General features: G+C 28.4%; 1 protein-coding gene across 1 annotated transcript in view; it reads right to left on the bottom strand.

The window, feature by feature from the left end:
* The window catches only part of LOC108750426 (protein CEPU-1-like), a 235,076-nt gene that overhangs the window by 225,643 nt on the left and 901 nt on the right, over nt 1-8,532 (bottom strand). The gene's annotated exons all lie outside the window — the stretch shown is intronic.

Below are 8,532 nucleotides of genomic sequence, written 5' to 3'. Positions count from 1 at the left end.
ATTATTTCAAACACTACTGTAATTATACCAAATTCAAAGTTTAAATGATTAACATTATTGTAATTTTTTCGTGTTCTGTAACTACGTTTCTTTTCATACGCGGTATCAATTTTTAATATTTACATATTAATTTTTTAGCTTAAATAATTCGAATAAGTACTTTATATGTAAATGACTATGAGATGTACACTGTAACAATTAATTAATATTATAAAAAATTGACTATTAATAAAAAATTTGAACTATTACGTGAAAATTATTTAATTTATATATATCATCATATATCATCACTATATATAAAAAAAATCTTCCCGTTTTTTATTCTTCTCTTATAAATTCAATATAAATGCATTATATAATTATTGTTAACCTTCTAATTATAGAACTTCTACAATAAATTTGGAATCATAGAAAGTGATAATTAAAAATTTATTCAATGATTCATATTTTATATAGTTCCATCGTTTTAATACTATTAACACATGGTTATTATTTGACTTGAAGATAATATCAAATACAGTTCCGAGTTACTTTATTCTTTTAAATAATCTAAAATTAAGTACTTAATAAATATAAATAAATAATCTAAGATAATTATATAATAATAAAATATGCACGTTATTAAATTATTAATAATTAATAATTATTGACACTTAATTTTTCAAATAAATACATGAATTAAAAGCAATTATGATTGTATAATGTATTTCTAAGCACGTCACTGCAAAGATATATTGTTTGCCGCCGTAAATTTTCATATTACATTAAAGTTAAAACTTACAGAATATCCCCGCTCTGCCCTACTTTATAACTATGTATTTAGATTTACCAGAAATCTAATATTTTGAAAATATTCTGGTCTCACCTTCATTAATTTTGAGGAATTGTTTCATCCTTTAAATTTGAAATTAGGTCAATGTAAAAAATAGATATCTTTTAGATTGTTGTGTTTGACAACATGTTTCAAGGGATTCGAATCGAGTCCAAATACTTATGTGTGATAGAACTTTTAAATTCTCTTTAAAAATTGTTAGGGAAAAAAAAGAAAGAAATAAACATAAATATTTAAAAAATTAAATTAAAAAATTTTTATATCTTCCAGATTTTCATTGTCTGTACGATATAAACATCATATAAAAGAAATTAGATAAAGATTTAACATTTAAATAATAACAGTATCTTTTTATATTCTCACATAGTCTTAATTTATTATTTCCTCTCTATTCTTGTCTTTCACCACTTAACCCCTATACAATAAATTCAATAACACAATTTAACACTCGTATGAGAACTGAATAAACGAAGTGTTTTTTGTACGACGGATTTTTGTTCGTTGAAAACGAATCCAGCCATGGAATTGGCCTAACACAACAAGTTTCCGAGAAAATGATTGAGGTTAAATGTGTGAAAAAATTGGCGTTTTTGGTTATTTACACATTTTTACGGCTAAAGAAAATTTTTTTTCAATTTCGTTTACTTTAGAGTATTATCTTTTATCTATAAAATAAATTTATATTTATTACAGTACGATTTTCTTTCATATGCATTAGCATATTATAAATCATGTTGAATAAATAATATAATTTCTATTCATAAATGTATAAAATGTATGTACATGAATTATAATAGTAAGAAATAAACAATTTCGCGGGATAGTTAGAATGCCAAAGTGCATGAACTCGTTCCTATCCAATAAGAATATTTGGAAATGTAATTATACATGAAATCTCTGATAGTACGCATTATAATAATTGTATTATATGCAATAAATATAAATTTATTTTATAGCTAAAAGACAGCTTTTTGCAGCACTTTAAAGTGGCATAAACAAAATTGAAAAAAAAATTACTTTAGCCGCAAAAAAAAGATAAATATAGTCGAAAATGCCAATCTTGATACATTTAACCTTAACTTTCTGAAAAAGCTGACGTGTTAAGTCAATTCCGTGGCCGGATTCGTTTTCAAACAAAAAAATTTATCGAAAAACACTTCATTTATTCAGATTTCCAAAAAAGGTCCATTTTTGTATAATTATTTAATCTAATAACATTTATTAATTGAATAATTTAGTTTGAATAAATTTGAAGCTTCTACAAATATTTTCTTAAAAAAGAACTATAAGATTTACGAGTTATTTCTATGCCTTAATGCATCATTAAATACCAGGTATTTTATAATAAACTTTCCAGCTTCTTAATTATAATAAACTTAATATTAAAAATATCCAAGCGTTTATTAATATATCGTCCTCACAATAATCTCTCAATTATATTGCCTAAAAAAAATTTATTTAAATAAAGAATAACTTAAGTTTGGAAAAACTTGTAAAATATTTTAATTTGAGAGGGCTTTGATTGAGAGAAAAGTATAGTGGTATAACAATAATAAAAATGATTATAATTTTATATATAAAATTAAGGTACATATATAGTTGAGTAAATCATTTTATAGTTGCAGTAACTGTAAAATAGTTTAACTGTTTAAAATAACTACAAAATACAATTATTGCATTAATTCTCTTATAAAATTTGTATATCTAGTTATCATTTTTATACATAGTCATTATCAGTGTAACTTTTTTTCCGCTACTACAATAACACTCGCTTAACATTCATTCGCGAAAAAAATTGATTAATTGCTATCACAATGTGTAAATATCAATATACAATTGCACGTAGAAGTTCGTTACTCAAAACTCAAAGCATTCGCGATCCAATGGTTTGCGTATCATTTCACGCTTTTATTTTAAAAATAATCGGCAAATTACATTTAAATTGATGGAAAATTTTGGAATACATTCAATTCAGATGATTAAAGAAACAATCAAATGTTATAACAAAATAATTTATTATTCCAATATTCCTAATTAACTATCATTTTTTACTTCGCAAGTATAAACCGCTTCGCTAAATAACCAATACATTAACGAAATAATAAATGCGAGAGTTAATTAATTGCGCTCTCCGATATTCATTTAATGTCATTTAAAAGCAAATGATCGTCTTTTCTGTAGCACTTGTTGCTACCGCGTCTGGAGAGATAATGATAGGACGACACACCGAGCAGCTTGTGTCGCTACCTGCCTGCACGAGCCTTATCACGCGAACGTAAACAAAACAATTGCATAACACAAGATTATGAGCTGCAAAAAAGTCAACATCGAGTGCGCTAGACAAACTGTCGCTAACGCGTCAATCAAAAATATTTGACGCTGTCATAATGTATACCGAATATTTCATTTAAGTTTCAAATTGAATATTAACTCTTTGGAGCTGATATAACGTAAGTCTATTGGATCCATTCAATTTATACATTCTTACGAAAATGATCTATTGGATTCCTTATGCAGTGATTGATTGGAACAAAAGATGCTGATGTGTAAAAATTATTAAATTAGTTTCCTCTGTGAAGTAATGTTAAGATAAAAATGTAAGGTAAAAATATTAAGGTAAAAAATATATTTATTTTAATTGAATTTACTATCAGTTCTTAATTCTTATATTTATTATTGTAGCAATTTTACAAAAATGTTAAACAATTTGATTTATGTTACATCTGCAAACTTGAATTATTCTTATTAACATAAACTTACTATATAATCATTTTTTTAAATATAAGTTATGTCATTTTGGTTACTCAAAATTAACTAATAGTGACTCTTAATCAACATATATTAGATTTCACAGATCCGATGTCAGTAACTGTATCACTTTTGGCGTCAATTTCATCAACTCCAAAGAGTTAATGAACAATCGATAATTATACTATCTTCCGTATTTGTCATTTAACTGCTATATCCAGCGATTTGTATATTATTATTTGTGAAATATCAATGCAAAAATAAACAAATAAATTACATTTATATATCAGTGATAAGTATAAACTTTTAGAAACACCCAAGATCAAGCGTTAGAAAAATGATTAACTCTTATCACAACAAAGTGATAATCTAAAATTCTCTTTTCTTGTCATTTCGATTCTTGCCTGCAACAAATAATTCACACACAATGTGGTAACGCGCCGCATTGTGAATAATTTAGATGACAGAAAGCATTTTTGCGATTGTCTTATCTTGAGAATACAATTAGTAAATACATATTCGTATCTGAATCTAAATAAATGATTATATTTCAGTACCTAACGAATACTTGAGGAAGAGTTAAGCGGGAGTTGAAATCGCAAAGTTTTTTTTTTATTGGTGGTAATAATTATCTGTTTGTAGGGAATCGCGTTTAGCAATATCTATAGTATTTGTCGCAATCGCACCATGAAGGATAATATAATGACATGGAGCAATCACGTCTCAGCATATTCGCATAGGCACTTATACATGTATAGCGCAATATATGTCGCAACTTATAAACAAATAAATCATGTATCAGCCAGTTTGTTGTTCCTACGAAATATTTAACGTACTACAAGTAAGATAAATACTGAATCTGTATGTTGTTATTTAAGATTAATTTTGATGAATAAACATGCCCAATTCTATCATCATATATGTTTGAAAAGCAAAATTCTTTTATTTACTTTAATAAATGAGAAAATATTTACATAAATTTATTAATTTTTGTTACTTAATATTAAATTTTTACATTCCCAAAAAAAAGAGAAGTTATATAATTTTAATTAAATGAAAACGTTTTTGTAACTTTAATAGATCAAGAAAATGAAAAGAAAATCGCAGAAAATGATAATTCATTTTTTTGTGGTTTAAGTTAAAATCACGAAATTTTATGCACCAAGATAAATTTTATTCTAATAAAGACCAGTTTATTATAAATTTAATAATTTATTTTAATCTTAACCAATAATACAAGGCTCAATAGATAAATAAAATCAGTAAAATAAAAGAGCTCCGAACTAAAACAAGACGTTTAATGCTATGAATTTAATGTAATGTACTATAATACAATAAATAATTTATCCTACGTTGATTTAGTTAGTCAAATATATTTCAATATATTTAATTTTAAAGGAGATTAAATTATTTGCGTGAGAGATTAAGTTATTTATAACAATTAAATTTGTTATTAATTACCTACTTGCTGATATCAATTAATTGGCACAGTATATACAACATTTAATAAGAAATCAGAATATCTCTGATCAATAAATATTAATATTATTCAAGCTGTAAAATTTTACAACAAATCAGTTTATGTGTAAACTGATTATGCTTTTAATCATTTGTAAATCGATAAGAAATCATTTTGAGCACAATTTTGTGTTAGAATTCCAGTTAATCTTTAAAGATTGCAATTAAATAATTTTAATTAATAAACATTAATTAAACTTAAACAATTATAATAACATTACAATAGTAAATTTAACGACCTATCGAAAAGTTTGAGAAAATAAAATTTATAGCGAGTTGTTCGAAAAATCGCAAAAAAAAATCCAAATTTTCTAAAAATTAAATTTAAATTTGCCTATAAATATATTACAAAATTGCCTATAAATTATTACAAAATACTTTTTAATAAATCTAAAAATCAACATTTTCAATTAATTTTTGAAAATAAATCGTAAGAATAATAGACAGAAATTGTTTTGTTCAAACTGCAAAATATTTTATACGAAATTAATTAATTATAAGAAATTAATAATTATTTCTGTCTTCAAATTAAAAATTATTTTCCGAGGTATATCAACTCTTGTCATATTATCTGTTAATACCTAACTCTCCGCAATGATAATTTTGAAGTAAATAAATGTTAAATTTAAATCTACATCTCTATACTTTTTCAGTTTTTTTTTTAAAAAACGCGCGTTCGCTTGTACAAACGGTTAAATTTGACGACAGACCGCTTTTACCGCTGAGAACTAGGAAATTACGGTTTAGCGAGTTGTCCGGAAAAGTAACGAACCAAAGTGTGATAACAAAGCGCTTCGCGTTGCATGGATGCATTTACAAAACGCACGCACAAAGCCAGTATTCGTTTGTATACTACTGCGTAATGATACTGGTTTCACAGCGTTCCTTCCATTTTCGCTCTCGTGCACGTGGCCGGCACACCAAAGAGGCGGGATCGAAGATAGCAATAATTAGTGGAACATGAATCGCTGAATTCCTGGTCGACGGATCGATAATACTCGCGACACATTGCAGTGTATGACAAGTGATTTACAGGCCAGCGTGGCAAAAATATCTGACAAAAGTGTTGGTGCGCATCGACATATTATGCGAAAGACTCGGGAAGCATAAATAAACTCCTTAAAAAACGGTCAGAAAACGATACTTCGAATCTCATATTTGAAAAGCGTGTCGCGATAAATTGCACTTTACAATATTAACCGTCCGAATGCCCGTTACTCTATCTCGCGTTATTAATGCAGGGAACCCGGAGTGTTGTTGAAATACACGATTCCTCGGATGGTCTTACGTCTTGCGGACCGACGCTTGAGACATTTTTAAAGCGTTCCGGTTACACCGACATAATAATGCGGGAGGATTTAACAGAAGGATTGCCTATCCCCCCTTGAAGGTGAACCTTCTATTCTTTTATATAACAATCTTCGCAAACGTTGAATTCGTCTCTCTTCGTAATTCATCATGAGTAATACGAAAGCGTTATTCACAGACTTGCAGCGTTTAAATCTTTATAAACTGGAACGCTCAAGTTGTGCCACGAATAAATTCTCGACAAGATTAATAAAGAGCATTGAAAATTATCTAGCGTAACGGCTAAACCATCGCATTATCGCTACCAAATCGTTCTGATTTACTACGATTTGACTGACAAAATCTCTACAATTGACGTCACCGAGCTCTATAGCCGCGGAAGTTTTTACAGAACCAACTTCGATCAGTCTTACGAATATCGAGCGAAACAATCGCCACTATAAACCACCTGTTACACGCGCATGCCAACTTTTTTATAATTTCATAAAGACGCAACTCAATTTACACACTTATTAAGCATTTTGCGTGCTTTATTAGCGCAATAATATGTTAAGACAAAACTTTAAGCTTCTCATTCATAAACGCAATCTTTTCTCCTGCAACTTCTCCTTCGTCAGAATATATGTATATACTCGCAATAAGCAGTGAACTAATTTTTCAAATAATAATTAATAATAATGTACACATGCCAGATACAATGCCCGATAAACAATGACCAAGTTAAAAAAAATGCTAATTGTCTAAATAAATGGTAAATACAGTTTTATTCTGTTCGGATATCCTTCATCGTACGTACAAAAAAAATTGCATATAATTACTTTACAAAGTGGAAGTTATTATTTCACGCGGACGTCTTATAGTGACATAATTACTGAGACGCAGAGTATTCCCTTGCAGAATTAGAATGTAAACGAAGTTAGAGAAACAGCAATAAAGTTAATGACACAACTGCTCGGAGATCGTTAAGAAATGAATCCCCGCGTATCACACTTTTTGTTCGGAACGACCTATCTCGTTTACGTAATTTCGAATATGGAACAATTTTGATCCTGGAACATTTCGCTCGGAAATGTCAAGTACAGCCTAAAACGAAATCGGACGATAAACGCGTCTCTTCCACGATGAAAAATACTTTCGCGAGGCGAGTCGAGAATTGCACTTTGATGCATCGGCATGGGAGAATTTCATCAATGTGGCAAGAGAAAAGAAGAGATTCTGTATCCACGCGATCTCTCTTTTTATATGTACGAATTAAATCGTGCAATCCCAAAATTTCACTATATTAAAAGAGTTACCATCGTATTATATATTATTATACTTAATCCAAATCTAAATTTGGATTCTTTTTTTAATCCAAGAAAATTACTGTTTCGTTCAGTCTCTATTATTATACTAGATGACTTGCATTCTCGTACTATGCAAAATTTCTAATTACAACACTTTTGCATTCGAAGTAGTATAACGATCGACATCTAACATTAATTCCTAATTTCACTAATTTATTTGTAAAGTTTTTATTTTGGACTTTTAATAATAATCTATAGGCAAATGTATCCATTTTGTTATACATTTGTTTAATTACCATTCTTATGTAGGTACACAGATATTCTATGCACAAAAGAGGAAGAGTTATCACGTACTATTTAATACGACACGTGTAACCGCGGATAGCAGTTTCGTTTATGATTCGAAAATAAAGCGCAACATCAAATATCTCTATGCTCTCTCGTAAACGTCATAAACAACTGAAGAGTAGCAAAAACGAACGCGACGGATGAGGGCAATAAAAATTCACTCGTCGAACGACTAGCTGCGAACAAATCAGAACGCGTTACAACCATAACACAACTGATTGTAAGCATCGAAAGTTCTGTTCACGCTAGCCTTCTCAATTAGATCCGCCAATTAATGTATAAAAAGCCATTAACTTCTAGGTTATAAATCCCGATTTCATTAATTCGTGAAGAATTTTATATACTTCCGTGTAGTATCATGTACTATAAGAACGTAATAGAGTGTTATCTTAAGTAGTATATGAGGAGGATGTCTTTATTGCATTATAGGAAGAGTGTTATCAATATCTTACATAAAAGGATAAAAGCCTGAGATATATATATATATATATA

The sequence above is a fragment of the Trachymyrmex septentrionalis genome, unplaced genomic scaffold (genome assembly GCF_001594115.1).
Source record: "Trachymyrmex septentrionalis isolate Tsep2-gDNA-1 unplaced genomic scaffold, Tsep1.0 scaffold37, whole genome shotgun sequence".
In the NCBI taxonomy this organism is placed as follows: Eukaryota; Metazoa; Arthropoda; class Insecta; order Hymenoptera; family Formicidae; genus Trachymyrmex; species Trachymyrmex septentrionalis.
The sequence above is the reverse complement of the archived record's forward strand: the minus strand, read 5'-3'. Positions and strand labels throughout refer to the sequence as shown.